This window comes from Carlito syrichta, unplaced genomic scaffold (genome assembly GCF_000164805.1).
Source record: "Carlito syrichta isolate Samal-C Ts95f unplaced genomic scaffold, Tarsius_syrichta-2.0.1 Scaffold301845, whole genome shotgun sequence".
In the NCBI taxonomy this organism is placed as follows: Eukaryota; Metazoa; Chordata; class Mammalia; order Primates; family Tarsiidae; genus Carlito; species Carlito syrichta.
Genome location: NW_007245941.1, coordinates 397,912 through 425,054, shown reverse-complemented (window position 1 = coordinate 425,054; position 27,143 = coordinate 397,912). Strand labels below are relative to the sequence as shown.

The window sequence follows — 27,143 nt, the reverse complement described above, 5'->3', positions numbered from 1 at the left end:
TTCTTACATATGTGTCAAAACAGATTGGCATCGCTAGTAGTGGGCTCGATGAATGAGGCTTCTGTGTCAAAACTGGCCACAGACATCAAGAAGAATGAACCTAGAGCAAATAGATGGCAGCTTCAGTAAGAATTGTCAGATTAGGTTCTCACTCATTCGATTCAAGTAACCTGCTGATAATACAGATGGAAGCCAAATAAGACATCACTGAATACATTAAAAGTAATTATGCTTTTGAAAATTAGAATAGTCAATATATATTCATACTTTGTACTTTAAAATATTTTATATTTGGTCTTCTTCAAATGAGTTTCATGTATACAATTTCATTTTACTAGCACGTATGTTTGGAAACAGTTATAATTAATGTGTTAAGTGGTTTAAACGTGTTAATGCAGAATCTTTTCCAATAGAACTTTTATTTTTAAGTGATACACTTTTTATAAGGTGTAGTTCCCCCTCTTTTGTTTTGTTAAGAACTATAATTGTGTAAACTAAATACCAAGCACTTATAGTTTGACCTTCTTAGTTACCCTGTGTCTTCTCACAAAAACCACTTTTCCCCCTCATTCCTTTTAACAGTATAACCAATCAACACATATTTTTATAGATCCACCTACAGTCAAGGCACTGTGTTAGGTTTTTCCATGTGCTTCTGCATATTACCACATTCCTCCTCCTTGCCCACACAGTAGGCCTAGAATCAATTGGTAAATAGCTAAGTTAAAAGTACTGCCAGTAGAGAGAGGGTTTCTTCCCTGACGAGGCAGAGGCATTTTACCTATGACGTATGACTAAGGGCCAGAGAGATTAAATAATGCAAGGACACCCAGATGATAAGGAATAAAGTTTTAACAATATGGTTGGCTCTGAAGCTACCTTATAAATAGTTATAAGGTTATAAATAGTGTTATTACAATAGGAAAGATTACTCTTATTTGAAAGAGTTAAAATAAAGGTATTTTTAAGGCCAGTCATGGTGGCTCATGCCCGTAATCCCAGCACTTTGGGAGATTGAAGTGTGAGTATAGTTTGAGACCAAGGAGTTCAAGACCAGTCTGGTTAACATAGTAAGTCCCCAGTCTCTAAAATTAAAAAATTTTTGAAAAGATTTTTGAGATGATTGCTTTTTAGCTTTTATATTAAGAATATGGTTATAAAGGTATAAATATAACAAAATATGAAACTAAAAAAATGAGATTGTACTTGAGCCAGTATAGTTTTATTTCAAAAGCCTGTTGTAGATTAAGACATTCTGCAGTCAGCCATCCACCTTGCTGAACCTGTCAGGATTGCCTTCCGTTTAAATTTAACTAACATATATGATGAGTGCTATATGAAGTTTATCCATGTGGACATTCTTACAAATAAAGAAAAACTCATTGGTGTGTTCAGTGTCCTCAAGTTGTATTCCACTTTATGCTTTTTGCAGAAAATGATGCCACGCTAGGAAGAATTACTTTACAGCTTAGTACCTTGATAGTTTAAAACACAGACCTGTAATTAATTTTGTGTGTCTGTTCCTTTTAGCCTAGTAATTTTGAAGGTACTCAGATAAATGAATGAAGCAATTTGAAAAAATTTTCCTAGTGTAAGATGTCCAAATAATTATTTTGTTCTTTTTCTTTTTATGTTTTTAAACAAATATATTTTTACATGTGCTAGTAAGAATGAGAACCTAAAAGTAGATGATCTTGTTATGGCTATTTATATCACTTTAAAAGACTAAAATAAAAATCTACTTTTACTAGTTCTGTAAATCAGCTATATCTTTTCTGTGGAAAAATATAAATGGGCATTTTTCTCTTCTAATTTCTTTTACTTGTGGTTTGAATGATCATTCTTGCCTGAATAAATTGTTCTAAAGGAATTTGCAAACTGATAATTTTCTAAATCTGACATTGCCCCTCTGTTTATTTGCTAGTATTCTTTTGAAAAGAGCCTTCTTTTCTGTGGAGAGTATCATTATAGTCCCATGGGTTTTTTTTTTTCTTTTTTTTTTTTAGTTGGAGTCTCACTCTGTCACCCAGACTGGAGTGCAGTGGCTGCTCCCGGCCACTGCAGCCTCGACCTGCTGGGCTCTGGCGATTCCACCTCAGCCTTCCAAGTAGCTGGAACTACAGGCGTGCGCTACCACGCCTGGCTGATTTTTTATTTATTGTAGAGATGAGGTCTTGCCAATTTGCCCAGGTGGGTCTCAAACCCGCGGGCTCAGGCAATCCACTCACCTCAGCCTCCCAAAGCGCGGAATTACAAGCTGAGCCACCGAGCCCGGCTTGGATTTTTTTTTAATTGGAAAGATACTACCCATTTATTGTCATCATTTTTATGCACAAGTTGTCCTAAATGTGGCCAGTGGAGACTTCTTTCAAGATGGCTTTTGTGTCCTTTTGACCTATCCCCCTTAATTTTTGTGTACTTTCTTACTTTCTAGCACAAGATATTTCAGAATCATGTTATACTTTCATTGACCCAGGCTTGAAATTAGCCCTTTTCTAAGGATCTTTGGTCCCTTTTAGTGAAAAATAGTATTTAGAAACTAAGATCTGAGAGCTAGGCATATTTACTGTTAGTTGTGTGTCATTGCTTCTAGCCCTTTTCAGTAGCAGAGCTAGGAATTTTTAAGACATGTGTTAACCCAAGGAGAGCCATGGCATCATGAAGAAGGTGAACAAAACTAGAGGGTTTACCTTTTGAGACCTGTTGTAACATACAGTACTTTGGACAGATAAATTGTCTGATCAGTGGAACAGAGTAGAGAAATCAAAAATAGACATTATTCAATCACCTAGTTCATTACAAAGGTGAAACATGCAGTGGGGGGAAGGATGATCTTCTTAAATGGTTCTGGATTAGTCAGATATCCAGTGAAAAGAAATGTATCTGGATGGAACTTATACAATACACACACACACACAAAATCCAACTGTGAAAGATACAACAGTACAACTTCTAGGGGAAAACATCTTCATGACCTCGGAGTGGGAAAAAATGTTTTAAATAGGACACAGATAGCAGTACTCATAAAAGAAAAATTCTAACAGATTGCACTATATTTAAATTAAGAACTCTTGTACACCAAAAGACATCATTGAGAGAGGAAGGGCAACCCATAGAGTGAGAAGAGATAAGTCTCAATACATATATTTAACAAAAGACTCTTCTCTAGAATATATGAGGACTCCTAAAAGCCAATATAATCAATGGACAAAGGCCTTGATGAATACTTCGCATAAGAGGATATTGAGATGATATATATATGGATAAGATATGTATTCATTAGTCACTAGAGCATTACAATTAGATACCACCATACACTCTCAAGAATGGCTAAAATGGAAAGGAAAATACCAGGTGTGTCAAGATATGGAGTATTGGTGGGTATGTAAACTGGTAAAACCATTTTAGAATAGTGTTAAGTATAACTACCCTAGGCATCAGAATTCCATTCCTAGATTTTTAGTCAACAGAAGGGAGTATACATGTTCATCAAAAACTGTTGTTTTAATTTGAATTATATGAAGTTACCATTTTTTGTAGACACTCAGCATTTCATATGGTTCAACTTACTAGACTGTTCGTAGCAGCACGATTTGTTTAGGGGAAGACTGGAAACTACTTAAATCCTCATCTACAATAGGATAGTTAAGTAGATTGTGATATATCACAGAATGGAATATAGCATTGAGAATGAACAAACTACAACAACATGAAAGATATTGCATGAATCTTATGAAAATAAGATTGAGCAAAGACAGCTAGTCACAAGAGTACATACTATAGGATCCCATTTGCATAAATTACAAAAACAAGCTGAACTACTCCATGGTGTTAGAAATCAGGATAGTGGTTACCCTTGTAGGAGAGAAGTGACTAGAAGGGACACACAAGTCAAGAATTCTTAGGGTACAGGAAGTGTTCTGTTTCCTTATACTAGTCGTATGAATGTGTTTGTTTAGTTTGTAAACATTCGGGGAATTGTACACTTATGATATATATGCTTTTCTATATGTATATTATACTGAAGTAAAACGTTAAAAAAGAAAATAAAAATCCTAAATCAAATTTCAATCCAACTCCATAGGCTTGTTTTCTCTGCTTCCCCCATTTCTTGTTTTTATCTCTTTTGTCCTACAATGAAAAACCTTGATTTCCAAAACATCAATATATTTACTCGTTTGCTCAATCCTGCAATATATAAAATAATTGCAGAACTACAATAATATTACTAGTAATAACAAATTGATTAAGGTCAGGATTTCTCTGCAGTTCTTTTTTTCCTGAGATTATAACTTATTGAGGGGACACAATCAAGACTACATTAAAAAGTTCTGTGGATTAACTCTTTCTTTTTTTCTTTTGATAGATAACAGATTTCACTATGTCTCTCCCCCCCCGCCACACACACACACACACACACACACACACACACACACATATATTTTGAATAGATTTTCTTGGGACTCAGTTAAAACCAAGTTAGTAGATATGACCATTTAACAAGACCAAAAAAGTGGTTCAGTTTCTCAAGTAAGAGAAATATTTTAATTTGCAGGAAAATCAAGTCAGTATAGCCTAGACTAATATCTTCAATGCGTTTTCTAATGTTTTAGCATTAATATCAATTTGTTTTATATCTAAAACCCAGCTACATTTTTATTTAATGAGGCTGTTTGCAATTTAGTAATGTTGCTTACTGAGATCAAGTTCACATAAAAGCTATTTTTCCGAATAGTTCACATATATTTATATTGTATTTAAACCGTTGTCCTACTTTCTTGTAGTTTTTTCACAGAAAACATAGATATTAGGAAGAATGGAAAGGGGGCCTATCTTTTTTCATTGATACATTAAATTTGTACATATTTATGGGGTACATGTGATGTTACATGCACAGAATTGTAATGATCAAATCAGATATTTAGGATATTCATCACCTCAAACATTTATCATGTCGGTGTATTTCAAATCCTTTCTTGTAGCTATTTTGAAATAATACATTGCTGTTAACTATAATCACTCTACTCTGCTGTCAAGTGTTGGAATTTCTTCTATCTAACTGTATGTTTGTAACATTAACCAACTTCTCTTCATTCCCATATACCCCCCAACATTCACATCCTTCCCGGCTTCTAGTAATCACCATTTTACTCTCTACCTCCATGAGATAAACTTTTTTAGCTCCTACATATGAGTAAGAACATGTGATATTTGTCTTTCTGTGCCTGGTTTAGTATAACAACCTCCAGTTCCATCCGTGTTACTTTATTTTTTTTAATTATTTATTTATTTATTTATTTATTTTTTTGAGTTGGAGTCTCTGTCACCTAGATTGGAGTGCAGTGACCGCTCCCGGCCACCGCAGCCTCGACCTGCTGGGCTCCGGGGATCCTTCCGCCTCAGTCTTCCAAGTAACTGGAGCTACAGGCGCACGCTACCACACCCGGCTAATTTTTTTGATTTATTGTAGACATGAGGTCTTGCCAAGTTGCCCAGGCAGGTCTCGAACCCGCGGGCTCCGAAAGTGCTGGGATTACAGGCTGAGCCACCAAACCCGGCCTTTATCCGTGTTACTTTAAATGACAGAATTTTGTTCTATTTTTATGACCAAAGAGTATTCGTGTGTGTGGGTGTGTTTATCTGTTCTTCAGTTGATGGGCACTTAGGTTGAGCCATATCTCAGCTATTGTGAGATATGCCATAAACATAGGAGTGAGTGGAGGGGTCCCTCTGATATACCGATTTCCTTTCCTTTGGTACCCATCTTTATTGATAGCTTCATATGTGCCAGGCACTGCACTTAGTACTTTCCTTATATTACCACATTTAATCCTCCCAGCAATTGTGCAAGATAGATAAGGTTTATGTTTTATAAATAAAGGACTAATAAGAACTGAGGCTGTGAGTGATTTAGAAACTTACCCATAATTTTGTGGCTATAAGTGGCAGATTGGGATTTGTCTGAGCCTAGATCTTTATGATTCCAAGACTCCAAAGCAGATGCTCAAAATATGAGCATTTTTCCTTTCTTAGAGTAAAATCATTTTTAATTGAGGTTTAGGTTTGATTCTGCATGAGAAAGAAGAAAAAACAAAAAACTAAATGAGGAAAAGAAAAGACTGGCATTTCTAATTGTGTCTTCCTTTCTTTTCAGGTTTCAGGTTTGAGATTTTAACATTTCTGTCTTGGCCAGACAGTTGCTGACCTCCTGGCTTCTGGAAATAGTTTCTCTGATGAATCTTTTTTCCCAATGCAGAGTTCATTTAAGATGAGAATGTATCTAGTATTAGTGGGTTTGTAAGTTTAGATAATTTAGTTCCTTGATATATTGCTCCAAAGTTTAGTCCACGCTACCGATTGAGGATAGATCATATGGTTAATCTAAGGATGATCTAAAAAGGCATGGGAAAGTAACTTCTGATCTGTTCCTCCTTCTTCATCTTTACTGCCATGGAGAATTGCATTAGGCTGCCAGTTGGTCTGTTCCTCTAGTCTGATGCTCCTCCATGCCACACAGTTGCCAAGTGATCTGTGTATCTTTTTAGGCATGCTATTCTTGTCTGCAGTTCTGCAGTGATACCAATTTGCCTCTAGGGTAAAGTCCAGACACCTTGTAGACTTGCAAGTCCTGTGATGTCCTGAGCTTTCCTAGCTACCTAGCCACCTTCTGTGCCATTCTGCACCCTGCACGCCTATGTTGCCTACTAGCTCTTTGCTATACCTTAGTCACTCCGGAGACTGCATTTCTGTACATGTTCTCTCTGCTTTCTTATGCATGTTCTTACTGTCCTTTCCTTTCCTTTTCTCACTCCCAGAACTTTGTTTATGTGGCATCATCTTTCAGCACTTCCCTGCTTCCACCCAACTAGATGATTCAGAATAGATAGTTGTTAGTTTGTTGTTCTAAGCCATAAAATGGTTAACAGCCTTTGTCTTCAGTGTTAAACCTGAATTTGTGATTATCATCGTGCGTATCTTCTCAGTTCTGGTATACTTTGTTATATAAAACAGTTCACATGCCCTGTTTTTCAGATACTATTTTGTAATTTAACTTTCTCTGGATTTTTACTTGAAATGACAAGAGATGTAGTTTTTCTGCACCGAGAGCCGTGTGTTTCCGTTTTTCTTTCCCCATTGTTAAAGGTAAGAAGTAGGACATGATTTGAAGGAAGAAATTATGATACTATTTGCTTTCTATGCAAAATCGAGCAGCCACTTCCAAGTGTGCATGTCAGTCTTTTTGTTTAAAAATTTAGAAGAGTGGACTACCACAGTACTCTCTGATTACAGAAATTAAAGTATACTTTGTATGTGTATGGGGGTATTTTTGGTTTTGTGTGGATATTTTTTTCTTTGCCAACATCTTATTTTGAAAAAATTCAACCATACAGGAAAGTTGAAAGAATTGTACAATAAATACCCACATAAGCATCTAGATTCTAAAATGAACATTTATCTATACTCAATTTATTACATATACATTTCCTCTGCCCATTTATCAATGCTTAAAATTTTTGATGCACTTCAAGAAGGCTGTAAACGTCAGTAACCTTTACCTCTAAATAATTCAGAATGAGCATCATTATGTAAAGTTCAAAAGTGGTTTACATTTTTTAAGATAAAATGTATTTGTGTGTATATGTGGGTAATGAAATTTACCAATCTGAGGCATACTGTTGGATGAGTTTTGACATATGTATGCTCCTGAAAACCTCAAACACTTATCAAGATAGGAGTGTTGCCATCACCCCAGGAAGTTTCTTCCTGCCTTTTCTCAGTCAGTCTCCACCCCAACCCTTCTGAGACAACTACTGTTCTGGTTTTCTTCACCACATATTGGCTTTATCCTCTTTTCAGAGTTTCAAGCTTCATGTAAATAGAATCATACAATATGTACTCTTTTGTGTACGGCTTCTTGCATTCAGTTTTTGAGATTCATTAATGTTTTATGTAGCTGTACTTAATTCGTTTTTGCTGCTTAGTAGTGTTCCTTTGTGTAAATATATCACAATTTGTTTATCCATTTTTCTTTTAGTGAACACCTGGACAGTGTTCAGTTAGGGGCTACTATTAATAAAGCTGCTATGAATAGTTTTGTACAAGTATTTAACTTGGGGGGTATATAAATGGAAGGAGAATTGCTGGATGTATGTTTAATTTTATAAGTCTGAATGCCTTTTTCAAAAGTGGCCACATCATTTTATACTCCCAGAAATGTATAAGAGTTCTAGTTGTGCCACATCCTCACCAGTATCTGGTAAAGTTAGTCTTCCTCATTTTAACCATTCTAGTGCATGTGCATCGATGTCTCATTGTGGTCTTAAAGTACATTTCATGATCCCTAAGGAAATTGAGCCCATTTTAATGCACTTACTAGCTGTTTGTTTAAAAGGTTTTTTCCAAACCTTTTGCCCATTTTTTTCCAATTTTTTATTATAGTAATTTTTAAACATACGACAAAGTTAAAAGAATGCTACGGTGGGTATTCATATATATACCTCATGGGTTCTACTATTAATATTTCACCATGCTTGTTTTATCTCAGATGTATCCATCCATCCCTCTCCACGATCAACCTGTCATTTTTTGACATTATTGAATTATTTTTATTTTATAGGAAAAAATGGGTTAAAACAAAATTTAGTCTAGTTTATCTATTACACCTAAAAGACCATCTCCTCTATTTGAGTGGTTCATCAAAATATGTTTACCTAGTGAACAGGAAGATTACTGTTTGTGAGATGGCAGAAACCCTCCTATCATAAATTAGCTTTGGAATTTAAAATTCTGGAATGCTTGTTACTCATGTATCTTAGACTCTTCATTAAAACATTTTCTCTAACTGGCATTATTAGACAGCTTTACTAAAATATGACTGTGGAGTTGGTCATATGTTATGTCATCTGTCCCTCAGATATTCAAACTAGGTGGAATCTCTGTTATGTAGAAAGTTTTTTTAAAAAGACATCTTGGTTAATTTCAAATGACTTTGTTCTTAATGTTATAAGAGGAATGTCAGGCATAATTTATATGCCAAGTAATATAGAGAATGACTATTATGTGGAATATTTCAGAGTCATTTCTTAGAACAACAGAAGAATCATATGAGGTAAGGAAACAACTATTTTGCAGATCTGATGAAATAAATTGCTTCTTCTCAGTTTTAAATCTGTAGAAATGGTTTAAAATTATTTCTCATTGACAGTCTTGCATCTTTTTATTGTAGATATATATATTTGCTTATCTAGAAGTATAATGCCCTTAAATTTGTTTAAATGAATTACACACAGGCAGCTACTATGGGAGACAACCTGGATTACCAGTTTAAGACGTTTTAAGCCTGGTGTGGTGATAAACACCTATAGTACCAGCTACTCAGTAGACTGAGGCAGGAGGATTACTTAAGCTCAGAAGCTTGAATCCAGCTTGGAAAACATAGTGAGATCTGTCCTGATAAAAATAAACAAACAAACAAGAAATAATTAAATAATAAATAAACATTAATAAATAGTTAATTTAAAAAGATGTTTTAATGTAGAAAATCTTATTGGCTTTGGCCTTTTGTCATCATGGATATATGCTCATTATAGACCATTTATAAAATTCAGAAAGATAAAAGGGGAAGAACTTAAACTGTAAGTCCAAGCAGAGATAACCACTCTGACATTTTTGTGTATTTTATACTGATCTTTTAATTCATGTGATTTTTTCAAAAAACAAACTGGGGACCATATTGAACATACATTTATGTGGCCTCCTTTTCTCCCTTCACGCTTATGTTGTGAACATCCATCCATGTTATTAAATAGTCCTCTGAAACAAAATCAAAGAAGTAAATTCTTTGGCAAATTGTAAGTGTTTGACAATTTTTTAAAAATTTTGAGGCCATAATTTCAATGACTGTACAATATATCATTATATATGTGCCATAATTTAATCACTCCTTTACTAATTAACATTTAGATCATGTCCTGGACTTTGCTGTCATAGTTAATGCCAGGATGAATTGTGTTGCATAATATAAATCTTTATAAAAACATATGTATATTCCAGAGTATTTATTTTAAAAATATGTATATATGTCTATAACTCTATCTAATCTATCTATGACTTTATCTCAGAATATTTCTTTAAAATAAAGTCATAAATATTGAATTAGAGGGTCAAAGGGTTTAGACCTCTTTCTGGGTTTTTGAATGTGTTTTCATTTGCTTTCTAGAAATATATCAACTTAGACTTTTATTGACAATGTTTGAAAGTATTTTATAGTATTCTTATTTACTTGAAAAAATTGTTTTTGAACTGGGGTCTCAGCCTGTTGTCCAGGCTGGAGTACACTGGCATAATCACAGCTATTGAGCCTTGACTTCCTGGGCTCAGGTGATCCTTCTGCCTCAACCTCCCAAGTAGCTGGTACTACAAGGTCTTGCTGTGTTGTCCCGGCTGGTCTCAAACTTCTGGGCTCAAGTAGTCAATCCTCCTGCTTCAGTCTCTCAAAGTTTTGTGTTTGCAGGTGTGAGCCACTGCACCTAGCCAAAAAATTTACATTAAAAAAAATTTAAAGTTATGTTTTACATGCACTGAAACGCACAGATCTTAAATGTACAGTTAGATGAATTTTTAAAACTTTAAAAAGTTTTAAAAACTTTTTATTTTGAAAGAATTTCTGATTTACAGGAAGGTTGCAAAAATAATGCAAATAATTTCTGTATATCGCTCATCCAAATTCCGCTAACCACACTTGTTTTATTGTGCTTTTTCCATTTCTATGCATAATGCTTTTTCTCCCGAGTCATTTGAACTGAAGTTGCCAATGTGATGCCTTTCTGCCCCTGTGCTTCAGTGTGTATGCCCTAAAAATAAAGATAGTCTCTTACTTAACCATAGTACAATTATAAAATCAATAATTAACATTGACAATTAACATCCATGTAATTAACATTGATATGCTACTGTTGACTAATCTCATATCTCATTCAGATTTTGCCAGTTGTCCCAACAACATTGTGTATCAGACAAGAAATCAAAGTATGTTTTCCCTATTTGATGATCCAGTCCAGGATCACATATTGCATTTAATTGTCAGGTCTCTCAGCCTCCTTTTATTTTTCTTGCCTTTTTTTTTTTGGTCTTTTATGACATTTTTGAAGAGTATAGACCAATTATTTTGTGGAATGATCCTATCTTTGGGCTCCTCTCTGGATCCTCATGACTAGATCAGGTTTTGCACTTTTAGTGGGGATTCCATGTATTCTTCTCAGTGCCTGATATCAGGAGATACATAGTATCTGTTAGACCCATTAATGGTGAAGCTAACTTTGATCACTTGGTTAAGATGGTGTCTTCCAAGTTTATCTACCATAAAGTTACTATGTTTTCTTTTTTGTTCTTTTTGTTTTTTGCTATTTTGTAATCAATAAGTATCTTGTGAGGAAATACTTTGATACTATGTAAAAATTCTATTCCTCATTATAGGCTCACCTATGATAGTTTTGTATCCATTGATAATTCTCACCTAAAACACCTATTGTACTGGTAACTGTTAAGTGATTTTCTAATTCCATCATTCCTTACGTTTATTAGATGACAGTGTACTTTAAAAAAGCTTATCTTTCTCTCCCCTTTGTTAACTTAGAATGGAATCATGTATTCTCTGGTTATAATCTGTTATTTATTTTGTTGCTCAAATTGTCTTAGATTTGGCCATTGGCAGCTCCTTCAAACTGGCTTCTGTGTCCTTTTGACAGGTCCGAACTTCATTCTCTGAGCACTTATTTGCATTCTGGCCCAAAATTTTCCAGGTTCAACTTGTACTTGCCCTAGCCCTGGAATCAGCCATTTCTTCAAGAAAGTATGGTTCCTTTTAGTGGATTATTTATAATCCAAGATCTGGGTACTAGGTATGTTCATTGCTACTATATGTTTATTGCTTCTTAGTAAACAGAAATAGAAGATACATGTATATACACACATCTCTCTCTGTTTCTATCTCTCTCACTGTATATGTTTAAAAAACAGGTATCCTTAGTAAACCTCCAGTTTCATTTCCACATCACAGGGTTCATTTTAGCTTTTCCTCTTTCCATATATGTAACTCCCTTTTCTAGCAGTGAGAACTTGGCTCCCATTTTCTACACTGTATTTTCTTACGTGTTTAATTCTAGAATATACATTAAAGTAGTTTAAGAATTGCTAACCCATTTCACCATGAAAATAAATCTGCTACACTGTAAGCAGGTGAACTTTATGGTTTGTAAAGTATATCACAATAAAGCTGTTTAAAAGATATCTGCTAACTAGAATTCAGTATTTGTTTACATTCTTTTTGTTTTTAGCCCAAAGGTATATAGTAAAAATCTTGTATTCAAAATTGTTAAGGTTGGTTCTATCCTTTCTTCATTGTGTCCATGTTATTTGAAATACAGCTGAGTTCATTTATTTTGTTTATATTCACATTCGGGCCATCCCACATTCTTGCTAATTTCTTTCATTTATTTTTGAATATCTGAAATATTAACAAAGTTTTGAAAGTCAAAATTATACAAAAAGAATGTCCTCAGAGAAGTGTCATCGCCTTTCTCTTCTATCCATTTCCATCCCTCCGTCCTTTCAACCATGTTTCCCTGCCTGATAAAAGTAATCAATATCATTGGTTTTTAATTTGTTCTTCCTTTTTTCTCCACAAACAAGCAGCTATAAGTGTATTTTCTCATTTCTCCTTATTTCTTACACTAAGTGGTATCATATTGATACTGTTTTACAGTTTGCTTTTTTCATTGCCACATTCTGAAAACCATTTCATATCAGTTCATAGAGATATTTCTTATTCCTTTTTACAGCTGTATGGTATTCTACTGTATGGTTGTACCATAGTTTATTCAGTCAGTCTCCTATGTATGAACATTTTATTTCTAGTATTTTGTAGTTACAAACTGTTGCAGTAAATAACTTTTGGCATATATCTTTTTATAATGTCAGAGATGTATCTATCAGGTAAATTCCTGGAGATAGGGTTTCTGGGTCAAGAGGTAAATGCATATGTAGTTTTGTTAAACATTGCTACTTCCTCACCCAAAGGGTTGTATCAATTTGCATTACAGGACTGTATGAGAATGTGTATTTCCCCTACAGCCTCACCAACAGAATCTGTTGTCAGACATTTTTATCATCTGGTATTTTGGTGTAATTTTGATTCAATTTTTCTAATTATGAGTAAGGCTGAACATCTTTTCAATATGTTTAAGGACCATTTCAGAATTTTTATTTGGGGGTAGAATGGATTATCTGTTCATTTCTCTGTCAGGTTTTAGAACTTTAAAAGTTTTAAAGAGTTGTTTACATATTGGGGACATTAGCTTTTCCTTCCTCTTCAGTATGTTTTGGGAGTTTTCTTTTAATGTGGCCAAAACTTATCAGTCCTGCCTTTTATTGCATTTGGATTTGGGGGTCATGGTTTGGAAACTTTTCCCTATAATCAAATTGTAGAAGAATTCCATCAGTATTTATTCAGAGTACTCATATGGTTTGATGCTGATGATGATGATGATTATTAACACATGTAGATTCCTCATCCTCTTGGAGCTTTTTTTTTTTTTTTACTGGTAAGACTCCTTTCCCTTCTCCCCTACCTCCTATCCCACATGGCTTTTATTTTTCTGTATTTCTGACTTGCCTTGGGTATTTTTATTTTTTCCATGTGAACTTAAGTGTCAGCTTGCCTAGCTCCATTAAAGAGCTTTCTGGTGTTTTTATTGGGATTGCATTAAATTTGTAAATTAGCTTAGAGAAAACTGACATCTTTATGATGATATGTTATCCTATCCAAGAACAAGGCTGTCATTCTATTTGTTCAAGCCTACTTTCATGTTTCTAAAGAGTTTTATACATTTCTTGTTTAGTTTATTCCTAAGAGTATTTATTTTTCTTTTTGCTATTATTAATGGAGTTTTCTCTACAATTATTTTCTCTAACTATGTATTTGTTTATATGAAGACCTTTGATTTCTGTGTGTTTGAATTTATCCTACTTGAGGTTTGCCTGGTTTCTTGAATCTTTAAATTTATGTTTTTCTTCACAGTTGGAGAATTTTCAGGTGTTATTTTAGCAAATATGTTTTCTACCTCATTCTCTCTCTGCCATCCTTCTGGGGCTTCAATTGCATGTAAAGTAAACCTTTTGAAATCATCAGATGAGTCATTGAGGGCTTATTCTTTGGGTTTTTGAATTTTTTCTCTTTGTTATTTAGTTTATTTTTATTCTTTTTCGATATAATGGTTTATAGATTTAATTTTTTTGATCATTGGTTAAATGTGTGCTATAGATTCTGATATACAAAAGTATCATTTTTTAAAAGAAATTCTTTCATTTTAGTTTGTAGTTTTCTCTTTTCTAGGAGCTAGTGGAAGGTGAAATTAATTTCCATGTACACAATCTTTTTCATTTTTAAAAAATTTTATTAATAATTTCTAGTTGTTTTACATTGAGGTTATTGTTTGGAATATTTTTTATTTTATGGAAACTTGCTAAAATTTGTGACTTAATATGTGATTGGTTTTTTTGAGGACTCCATGCATATTTAGGATGTGTTCTGTATCGTCAGCATGTGAAGTTTAGTACACATAGATAAGATTTCTTTATTGATAATGTTGTTTTGGCCTTATATGTGCTTACTAAAGTTTTATCTACTTCATCTCTGTCTTGTACTGAGAATGACGGATTAAAGTCAGTTTTACTGAGTTTCTGTCTGAGTCACATTGCATCTTCTCTCCTTTTTGCTGTGCATGGTTATGGTTTGTTATATCTTCATTAGTGATTATAGCTTTTAGCATTAAAAGTGTCCTCCTTTGTCACATTTTTTTTTACTTCAATTCTACATTTCCTGTTTTCAGGGTCACAACCCCTTTGCCATCCTGATCTGTAACACATCTTAGTTTACCAAAACAGTATAGGGTTGTCAGTTATAACTCACTGAGTTCCACCATCACTGCGCACTTTAAAATCATTTTTCCGTTATTACAGCTGGAATTTATTTTAATGGGTGAACAGGTTTGTTTGAGTTTTTTTGTTAGCTTGTTTGTTTTAAGATCCTTTGGAGTAATTCTTCTGCTCAGTTGTTTTCCTGGTTGAGATGCCCAGGTAAATAATCTTCTATTACATTGAAGTTTTACAAATAGTAGAGACTTTCAGGGTTTTTGTGTTACATAAAGAAATTTCTCTGTTTGTTCCCACAAGTACCATTGAGTTACTTTTTCCTTTTAAAACAAATTTATTGAACTATAATGACATACAATTAACTGTACATATTTAAAGTATTCAAGTTGAGGAATTTTGACAAATGTACACACCTGTGAAACCAAGACCACAATCAAGATGACAAACGTTTTCAGTCACTCTTAGAAATTTCCTCATGCTCCTTTGTAATCCATTCCTTTTCTTTCCATCAATCTCTAGGCAATTACAGATCTACTTTCTATCACTATAGATTAATTACATTTTTTAGAATTTTATATAAATGGAACATATATAATATGTGGTTTTTTGTTATTGTTCGGCTTTGTTCATTCCACATAACTTTGAGATTCATCCATATTGTATGTAATTATTTTTTATTGTTGAGTAGTATTCCCTTGAATGCTCATACTAAAGTGTATTTATTTATTCACTTTTGGATAGATGGTTGTTTGCAGTTTTGGGCTATTACAAATAAAGCCACCAATAAAGCTTTATTCAAGAAGCCACAATTTCTTCAAGAGCTAAGCATACACCTTCTATATGATTAAGCCTTTATACAAAAGAAATGATTTAAATATCTATACAAAGATTAATACACAAATGTTCATGACAAATTTATTCATAGTAGCTCAAAAACAGATAAATGGATAAACACAATGTTATATGTCCATACAGTGGGTTACTCAGTAATAGAAAGAAGACAACTACTGATCTGTATGCAGCAACATGGATGAATTTTAGAATTATTATGCTTAGCGAAATAGTTAAGACATAAAAGACTGCATACTACATGATTCCACTTAACTAGACATTCTAGAAAAGATGAATTGATGTGTGATGATAGAAAGCAGATCAGTGAATATCTGGAACCAGGTGTGACAGAAGGAGGTTTTGAAAAGGGACAAGAGGAATCTTTTGGGAATGATGAAAATGTCCTGTGTCTTGAATGTGATTGGGTTTCACAAGTATATACCTCCATCAAAACTCACCAATTTATATGCTTTAAGTTGATGCACCTTATCATCTTTAAATTATACCTCAGTAAAATTGATTTCTAAGTATCTGTTAGATACAACCAAAAAAAATATGTAACAGGTAGTTTTAGTTGTTAGTTTATTATAAGGAAGATGTTTGTCAACTTGCCTGAGCTGCTGAATGTAAAAATTTACTTAATTAAGGAGAAACTTGATCATGTGAAAATTATTAAAATGCTGGAATAGAACTCATAGGAATAAAAGGATGAGATACAGCTCCAGCTCTCAAAGACTGTAAAATTTACTAAACTGAGGAAGGTCTATCATGAATATGAAAAGTATATAGACAAATGTTGACGTTGAGAGAAAGAGTAGAGGTGTAGTTAAGCACGTTCAGGCTTTCTCAGCCCAGGCTTTGTGAGAGAATTAAGCCCCACAGATGTGATTTGAGTGACTGTTTTCTTATTTCTTAGTCAAGGGTTATATAGCTGCTTAGATACTTAGGAGAGACGTTAACTCATCATTTACAATGAATTCTTTGGGGCATTAAGGCTTAATTCTGTCACAGAACCTACTGAGAAAACCTAGTACACTGAAGCCTTAGTGAATGAGTTAAAAATGTCCTGTTCTACTTCTTAAAAGTTGTGTAGCTGGGCATGTGATTTAATCTCTTAGTGTCTCACTATAAAATGAAGATAGCAGAGATAGAGTCACTGAGTGATAGAGTAAATTAGTATATGTAAAGCATTTAACACTATGCATAAATACAATGCTGTAGTAAATAGTAAGGGGCATAAACATTAACAACATTTCATTTTCATTATTATTTCACAGAATGCTGAGTCTGATGACAGGTATCATAAGTGTTCAGAGCATACAGAGGAAAATATTTGACTCTTAAGGATGAAGAGAAACATCCTGGAAAGTTTCTGAAAGAGATTGATACCAGAACTAGTTCTTGAAGATTGTTTGAGTACAGTTTTCATGGGCAGAGATTAAAAATAGGGAATTCCAAGCAGAAGAAAAAACTGAGCAAAGATAAGGGCAATTCAGGATGTATTAGGGCAGGGTATATTCTAAGTAGTTTGATTTAGTGGAAACATAGGGAACCAGTAAGGAGTTAATAGCACTCTTTAGGAAGATGGGAGACAAAGCATTGATGGTTTTGAATGCCAAGCTAAGAAATGTGAGATGAGTTAAGTAGATAGGGAAGAAGCATGGTCAGTGGTCAGCTGAGTGGCATTTGTTTATTCATGGAGGCAGCATTAATTACCCAGTCATAATACCTGAAGCATTGGGACTGCAAAGAAGTATAGGACAACATGGCATGGTTTTTAAATGCATTGTCCAGAGCTGGACCAACCTGAGGTCTAGGCTAGCCCATTACTTGCTGGTGTGTGTGTGTGTGTGTGTGTGTGTGTGTGTGTGTGTGTCTTTATCTTTGCTTTTCCACCTAAATCAAGCAAAGCCCACCTTATAAAATTAGATTATTTAGTCCTAAGTATAGCATATACTCTGAAAATGAAAGGCATCTTAACTTCAGAAAGAAAACTTATTTAGAAAGTATTATTTAGAAAACAAGAAGTGTGTGATCAAGAGATAGAGTGTGTGTGTATTTGTGCATTGGTGGATATTTAGAGTTGATACTTAATGCCAGTGTGGAGTTTGAAATTACTAGGAGAGGGTGTAGAAATGGGAAGTTAAAATCTTAGGAGATTAGAAAAAAGAAGTACAAGGGGAAATGCAAATGTCTTGGTGGGCACAAAGGATCCTAGTGGAGAGGTATAATTTGTTAGTCACACTTTTTTAAGTAGACAGGGGGGATTATAGTCCTAAACAAATTATCTATATTTCTATGACACAAGAAAAAATTACTTCTTCCTCAAAGATGGGAGGAATAAGGAAGAATGGAAATATAGATTATGTCTAAAGACCTCAAGATTGTTAGTGAATCTAGGGGCCCACTTTACTTGCTGAGAAAGATATGGGGATGGTAGCATAATGGCATCTTGAGGAGAATGAAAATGCTTTGGAACAGAGTTGTAGGTAATTCAAAGTAGAGTCAGTAAGACATAAAGGAAACATTTTGGAGCTTATGTGAGGGGGTGACATGACTTTATACTGGATTTGGATAGTCATCTCGGTTCCTTAATTTGTCAAGATACGTTTTTTTTTGTTATCTCTACCTTGGTCAGTCTCTCAAGTTGGTAAAATAGGATACTCAGTTAGCTTAGGTAAAGGAAGGCAAAGACTTAACTCCAACCTCAAGATAACGTGGTGGAATCTAAGCAACAGGTTAAGCAAATCTCCTCTCTCCATTTTAGTTAAACAGTGCATTCATGTTTCAAAAACTTAAGATACAGACCTTTTAAAAACAATTAGCAGATCACTGACTTTTATTAGTGACATTGCCAGATTATCTACAACCGTAAATGAAGTATAGCTCCTTGTGCTTAGTAGTACTTACCCAACTTCAAAACCAAAACACTTTGTGTATTAATTACAGACCCTCACAGTGCTAATGACGTTCAAATCAATATTAACTTACTGTGGCAAGATGCTTTTTTCATAAATCTGATTGCTGCTTGACACCTGACAGTGGTACTCACTGTTTTAGCATAGGCTCATGCCATGAAGACTCGTTTCTCCCATCCCGTTTCTCTATTCAAACTGCTATAGGCTGGATATCATTTTGCCTTCTCTAGGTTTAAATATGTCATCATTACAATGTCTGCTTTCTTTATTTTTCATTACTTGACTATAAAATAGTCATCCAGGTGATCAGGGAGATTCCTTTATTTTTTTTCCAGGTTAAGCATATGATCCCATGCGCTGGTCCCCTGTGAGACAACTTGAGAAATCAGGAGTATTTAAAAACTTTTATGGCAACATGACACTGGTAGGACACTCAAGTGTATGATTAGTGGACTCCTCTTGTTGAACAGAGTGCAGATCAGTCTGGGTTTTGTCAAATTAATGTGACCCTACAAGTCATATACAGGAGGGCCACATATTGGTCCACAGCAGGTTGGAAATTTAAAAATATTCCTCTTAACCACAGTTACAGAAGTACTGGTATAAAAAAACATTCTAATAAGAGTAAAAGATTGGAAAAGAGGAGAAAGGAAAGCTCTAGACCATATTTCTTGAGAGACAAAGATTGTGTTCCCATATCTAACATGATTCCCGGTGCATAGAATGCGCTTACTAAATGTGCATTGATCTTATAGTGAGTTGTTTTGAATGTCTTAGATGTATTTAAATCAATGAGGTGACAAAGTAGCATTAAAATAGAAGTCTTGCAAATATTGATTTCTTAGCCCTAAATAAGTCTCATGCTTCATAAACCAGTTTTTCTATTTCATTGCTCCAATTAAGTGAAAAAAGTATCAGCAGGGCTTTTCTGCCTGTGTAACAGATTTAAATTTTAATCTAATTAGTAAAATCTCAATAGTAGGAAAACGCCAGAAGATATTAAATGCCAAGACAGTGAAGATTACCTGTACCTGGGCTGTTGCCTTAGGGGATGTGGTTTGAAAATGTAAAGGGTGTGTATGGTGTTGTGGTGAGTCTGCAGGTCTGTGTGTATGTGTGTGTGTCTTGTCAGAGACACACAACCACAGAGGATAACAGAAATGAATCCTAACACTAGGAGTGAGGAGTGCCCATTATGCCTGTGATGAATATTTTGTATGCGTTTCTTCCTAATTTTTGTAATCATAGAAAACAACTATTGGTGATGGTGGTAGTGGTATTAACTGCATTTCTGCAGACAAGGCAACCACAGCCACTTTTGCAAGATGTTATAACCGAATCATGTTTAATTCTAAAGTCATGCTGCTTCCGCAAAGCCATCTTCTAAACTTCATCGATCTGTGATGTTATTGTCCCCCCAAAATTAGTAACCAATTTTTCTTAACAAATGCCTTTAAAAAGGACATGTAGAATTGGTAAAAAGGAAAAAAAATGCAAACAACTGTGTACTTTTGATGAAAAGAGTGTTAGGGTCAAAAGACCAAGGATAAAGATTTGTGCTCACCAGCAGAGTGACTTGAAAACATATCATTTCATATCTGAATTTCAGTTTCTTTTTAAAAAATAAAGCATAGATATCAAGGCTTGTCATCCATATCTCAGCTGCTGAGGGTCAAAGCTTCAGAGCCCCAAAAGATATGTTAAATGTACTTGTGATCTAGAGATCATTATTACAGATGGTGAATATTTGTTATTTTCTCATGAGGGTTTCCTACATACAGTTCACTCTTAGTATTGTTTTTTCTCAACAAAATTGAAAACATAGGCTTTCCTCTTGCAGATTAAGCCTTCTCAACAGGGTAAAAATTAGTTCTTGGGGGAATGCATGGAAAAATCTTATGTATGTATGTTTGAGTTACAGATATACATACAGTTCATAAGCAGTAAATCTGTGGAATTAAAATTTTGTAGCAAGAGAGTCAGGTGCAGTGATGCGTGTCTGTAGTCCCACCCATTCGGGAGGCTATGGTGTGCTATGATCACGCCTGTAAATCGCCACTGCACTCCAGGGTGAGCAACATAGGGAGACCACATCCCATTCCTTAAAATAATAATAATGCACTTTTTTAAATGAAAAAAATAATGGAAAGTGATTATAAAGTAAAATTGTGTTAAAGGATCGGGGAAGGAAAGGAAGCTTTTTTGTTATTACAACCATTGATCTCAACTGCGTGCTGATCATAACCTAATGTTGTACCTTCCAATCTTCAACTTTTTTCTCATCCCTTCTATCAAGGCTAAACCTCCCAAGCTGTAATCCTTTCATTCTTCCTTATCTTCCATAACTAGGAAAGTCATCTCGGAATCTGAGGAAGACAGATCATATAACCTGAGGAAAGATCTTTGTTGTAAATCTTCCAGCCAGTTGTCTGTATTTATGTAGTAACTGTAAAGCTTAGAAATAGAGAAGGGATTTGAATGACTTTTTTTTTTGAGTTGGAGTCTCACTCTGTCGCCCAGACTGGAGTGTGGTGGCACGCTCCCGGCCACCGCAGCCTCGACCTGCTGGGCTCCGGTGATCCTTCCGCCTCAGCCTTCCAAGTAGCCGGAATTATAGGCATGCGCTACCACGCCCGGCTGATTTTTTGATTTATTGTAGAGATGAGGTCTCACTGCCCAGGCGAGTCTCGAACCCGCGGGCTCAGGCAATCCACTCACCTCAGCCTCCCAAAGGCGTGGGATTACAGGCTGAGCCACCGAGCCCGGCTTTTGAATGACTTTTTTAAGCTGGTAAAGTAGGTTCTGTCATCTCTTCGTTATCTATACTAATGACTTGAGCAGGAGCAGACAAATGGCACCAGATACTTACATGAGTGTAGTCAGAACCCTTCAGTTGCATGCTACCGCTGCCATGTAAAGACCGGTCTTAGGGTGAGCTGGGCAGAGAGTCCTCTGTGCATGTAGCCATTCCCCCATCTCACACAATGTTCTCGGCTCTCAGTCTAAGCAAAGGCTAATTAGCAGACCAATAATGGTAAAATTCCAGTCCTCAGGAGCCCCGCCTTAGTTGCTGATCACATCCTCAGAAAGGATGAAGCAAACCCGAAGGAGGTGGGTGCCACATATGCTGGCCATGCCCATCTCTTCCAGGATGAGAGACAATAAGCACAGATTGGAAACCAAATGATCACACTGTCTGTTCAGTTGTGGTGTTCGGTTATGCTGTTGTGGTGTTCAATTATGCTGTAGTACATCACTGCAAAATCATTGAAGCTTTCCTTCAAAATCATATTACCTTAGAAATGTCAGAAAAATGTAACCTTTGCGTGAAACAGTGGTCTCTGAAGGGGCAACTTTGTTCATCCATTTACATCTGAAGTAATCTATGTTCAATATATATTTTTAAAGTGATAAAATGAAGGACATTTATAATGCATATTTTAAAAATGATCACAGTAAAGGACTTCAGAGGTAGCACTCTTCAATTGTCTTTTTTTTTTTTTTAACAAAAACAATATTTTAATTAACTGTTGGTATTTACCATAACCATGATAGTTACGATTTAGTAATGATCTAAAGGTATAGTATTTTACGGTGGTGTTTATAATGTTAAGAAGGGGAAAAATAAGGATCAAACATATAGTTTACTAAAATATGGTAGCCTTAGGAAAAACATTGAGGTGTAACCTAAACTGAAGTGTTTCTTCCTAAATGCATTCAATCTAACAATCTATGTAGATTTCGTAATACTGTGACTCAGCCTATGTGAAGGACGCCTCAAAGTTCACCATAATTTACTTCAGTGAATAGCTACTGAGGTTCTGTTACCAAGTACTGAGACATGGAAGATGAAAAGGTTATTTTCTTCAATCTCATATCAGGAACTCTACAAGAGAAGTGCACCTCAACATTTTGCAGTCTCTTTACATTTGTCGCTGGTTATTTTACTTATTACTTTAGAATGTTCTTACGTTGTCAAAATATTGACCAGTTGGTCTTGTTCTCAGATTTTTTTTCTTATGAAAGCACAACATCATCACAGCAATCATCTTTTTTTTTTGAGTTGGAGTCTCACTCCGTCGCCCAGACTAGAGTGCAGTGCCACGCTCCCGGCCACCACAGCCTCCACCTGCTGGGCTCTGGCGATCCTCCCGCCCCAGCCTTCCAAGTAGCTGGAACTACAGGCGCTCACTACCACACCCGGCTAATTTTTTTTATTTATTGTAGAGACAAGGTCTCGCCAAGTTCCCCGGGTGGATCTCGAACCCGCGGGCTCAGGCAATCCACTCTCCTCAGCCTCCCAAAGTGCTGGGATTACAGGCTGAGCCACTGAGCCCGGCCAGCAATAATCTTTTTACCAGTAGTTTTGTAAGCATATATTGATGCTGCCAAGTTTTTGTATAAGTCCCTGGAGCCGCGTTTGTTTGTGTTCTAATTCCCTAAAGTCTTTCTTGGATTGTTTTTAGTCTCTAAGCCATACAGTTTTCTCACACTTATTAAATATCTGTGCTTGGGGTGGTGGGAAAATGGACTTGATTTATGGTAGTCTCTTTCATACTTAAACGACTCTTTTTAGCGTGCATACACACAAACACTGTGGAAGCTGATTTATCACAGCAGTTGAATGTCACTCGTGACAGCAGAGCCAAATGACAGTGAATTTGATGTAGCACATATAGTAAGGGGCAAAGGCAAGCCTACTGAGAGGCAATTCATGTGACAACTGTCGTCTTCTCTAACTGAGAGATAATGCAAGTTTCCTTCCTCCCTTCCTAATTCTACCCAAAGGACACTGTGGAGCTGAGCAAGGCAGATGCCTGTGGGGAGGGGGTGACAGGCCATTATAGGATGGGGAGGCAAACCTGCACAGGGTTTGGCTACAGCAGTGGTGGTAGTGGTGGGGTGTATAGGATGTCCATGAATGGGGTGGCAAAAACTGTGGGTGACAATTTCTCCCTATATATTGAACATAGAGAAGGGGGCTACAGAATAGAAAAGAAAAAATGAGAAATCCAATAATACTAGATTGGAATTTGAGGCATTGAGGTGAATGAACCCTTGGTTTTCAATATATAAAAATATATAGATGTATATACTTAAATATAGATGCTTATTTGCACCCATTGATGTATAGAGACATAAATGCATGCATGTGTGTGTGCACACACATAAACTCAGACATATCCTCTGTTGACTACAAAGAAGGCCTGGGAACAGTGATACTCTTATGGCAATGAGCACACCTAGCATTCAGACCTTGGGTTCTGAACAAGGCAGTGAAAAGTACAAGATGAGCCTGGGACATCTTGTGTCAGAAAGGCTCAAAGAATTATAGGGTAGTGACAATAAAAAACCATGAGTAAGACTATATTTCCAGGGACCATTTCTGTAGTTTACTACTAGAGAAGTTTCTCTTATAATACACAAAGAAAATAACTTGACTGTGAAGAAACCTGGTCAATACCAAGTATCAAAATAAACACCATCATTTATGGGACAAATTAAATTTGCGTGCCACCTGATAAGATGCAGAGACCACATTATTACTTCTGGGATATTCTGACTAAAAATGTATCACCTGAATCTAATCATGAGGACACAAGACAAACTCATATTTAGGGTAATGCTACATAATAACTGGACTCCAAAATTCAAGGAAAGAAAAGTGAAGATAGTCTGAGGGAATTGTTTGAGATGGAGTAAAACTAAAGAGACTTGCTAACTCAATGCCAGATGTCATCCGGTTTGGATCCTTTTACTATACAAGATATTGTTGGGATAATTGATGGAACTTTAATGGATTCTGTGGCTTAGATGTGACATATCAATGTTAATTTCTTGATACTGTTTATATTGCGGTTCTGTAGAGGAATACCTTGTTTATAGGAATTACACAGAGTACTTCAGATAAAGTGGTATCATGTTAGAACCTATTCACAGACTATTCCAGAGGAAATGCTCTGCGAATTTGAAATTATTTCAGAATTTATTAAAACTAAATGTTCTTTTGGTCACATTCGCCACTAGATAAATTATTTCCTTTCAAAACTACAAAGACAAGACTTCTGATATAAACCTACAGCAGGACAGTGCATTTCCTTATTGGAATTTTGATACATATCTGATATAAAAATAATAAGCTTACAGAGGCTCCTTAAAAGAGGACTTTAAAAAACATGTTCAATACACACACACACACACACACACACTCACTCACTCACTCACTCACTCACTCACTCACACTTACTTACACAGAACCAGTAAAGAATTTTAAAGTTGCTAGTGTAGTTGTGGCCTAAAAACAGCTGGTTTTTTTTTTTTGAGTTGAAGTCTCACTCTGTCACCCAGCCTGGAGTGCAGTGGCATACTCATGGCCATCCCAGCATCAACCTGCTGTGCTCAGGCGATCTTTCTGCCTCAGCTTTCCAAGTTGCCAGAACTACAGGTGCACACTACCTTACCCGGCTAATTTTTTGATTTATTGTAGAGATGAGGTCTCACCAAGTTGCCCAGGCTATTCTCAAACCTGTCGGCTCAGGCAATCCCCTCACCTCAGTCTCCCAAAGTGCTGGGATTACAGGCTTGAGCCATCATCCCCAGCCTCAGCTGGGCATTTTTTAAAGATTTGAAAGCAACATCCTGAAAAAGAAAATGTTGGGGTTTATTGTTTTTGTTCATTCTGCAAAGTAGTTAGGGGTTGTAGGCCCTGGAGCCAGGCTTTGGAATCCTGGCCTCCTTGTGAGATATCCCACCTCTGACAAAGTACTTGATTTTTCTAGGCCTCAATTTTCCCATCTGTTTTCTTATCTGTAGATTGGGATAATAATGTTGAACTCAGAAGTCTTTCAGCAGGATAAATGGGACAATATATAAAAAGCACTTAGACTGGCACATTGTTGTTATTTCATGAAAAGTTAAAATGTTTCATAACATCATTTAGTATGATTATGTTGGCTTTCGTTTCCCTCACCAAGAGTAGAATTACTAGGAGGCTGTAAAAGTCTAGCTTCTGCTGTTAAGCCTGTCTCAAGATCAAACTAAAGCCTGGAGAGGAGGCATATTCTAGAAGGCAGCAAGGCCATAGACAGACTTGGGCTTTGGAGAACTAAGACATTGGTTAAGTTCCAGACCTGCCACCCGTAAGCTTTGTGGCTTTGATTTTGGTCTGTAAAATATCTATAATGCACGAATAATCATAACAATCACAAGGCTTGTTAGATGTTAAATGAAATAAACCTTGAAAAACATCTGATTAAGTGGCTGACCTAAAGAATGTCCTCAAAAAATGATGGTTATTTTCATTACTTCTTTAAATGTGCAGGAGTAGTTTATTTAGAAGAATACAGGCCTTAGGATCAGAGATAGTAGCAGAACATTTGAGAGCATTTTTGAGAAGTGTGATAAGTTTGTCACAGTTTGTTCTTACAGAAGTTTGCTCCCAAGGATGGGTTTAAGTTGTTCAAAAGGAATTTCAGTTGACAAGTAGCATGTCATGTGAGATGCTGAAGAAGGGTAAAGAGCAATCTTTCTAGAGCAGCACAGGTTTATTGCACACTGGTTTGGGAAGCAGGGACAAAGGACAGAATGCCTCCTCCTATTCTGTGTTTAAGTGATGAAAAGAATATTGATTTTTCTGGCTGTAAAAATGAAAGCCTTTCTTTATCCCACAGGAGAGTCAAATCAGGTACACAATTAAAAAGTATGTATATTTTCTTTTGAAGAGAAAATGTGCTTCCTTCAAAGAACATTGCTCTTAGTCATTGGCCTACTAAGACTTTTGTAGTACTCTGTTATCAAAAGAAGTTTCCCTGATGCACTTTTTTCTGCTTTCATTCATTCATTCATTCAACCATGCAACAGGTATTTATTGAGAACTCCTGATATTCTGGGCACTTTCCTGGATATTGGTTATCAAAAAGTGAACAAGATGACAGATCTCTCGTGGAACAAAATTCACAGTCTACTGCTTTTATAACCTGATGGGTTTTATGGGAGCTCTTTGCAAAGGAATATACTTTGAACCATTAACAACAAACAGATTATTTTGCATATATATATTTTTGTTTGTTGTTAATATATATATTTGGTGTTTATGGAAACAGACTTGTCTCCACATTTGCCTGGAATTACTATACCTACAGATTTCCTTCCAGCAGTATCACTTACATGTAGCAAATAGTAGCCTGTGACTTGCAGTGAGATTAAACTTGGGTTGATCACTGACTGAATCAGTTATGAAGTACAAACTCTCGGAGTCACTGTTTTTAATACATGGGAGGAGATGTTTCCTTAAAAAAATCATGGCAATGTTAACTCTCTCTGCCAACTAGTGGCACAGAGAAAAACTGCTGCTCAGGTCTGAACTGCCAAAGGAAGAACTCTGCAATCACAGTACATTTCCCATCACAAAGAGCACTGGCTTTGCCAGCAAGAGCCATCTGCAGCAGAAAGTACTCCACAAAA

The 27,143-nt window shown here is 35.7% G+C and overlaps 1 protein-coding gene across 3 annotated transcripts in view; it reads left to right on the top strand.

Moving 5' to 3' along the window:
• Window positions 1–27,143, top strand: part of MKL2 (MKL1/myocardin like 2) — a 207,436-nt gene that overhangs the window by 87,671 nt on the left and 92,622 nt on the right. The window lies entirely within an intron of this gene.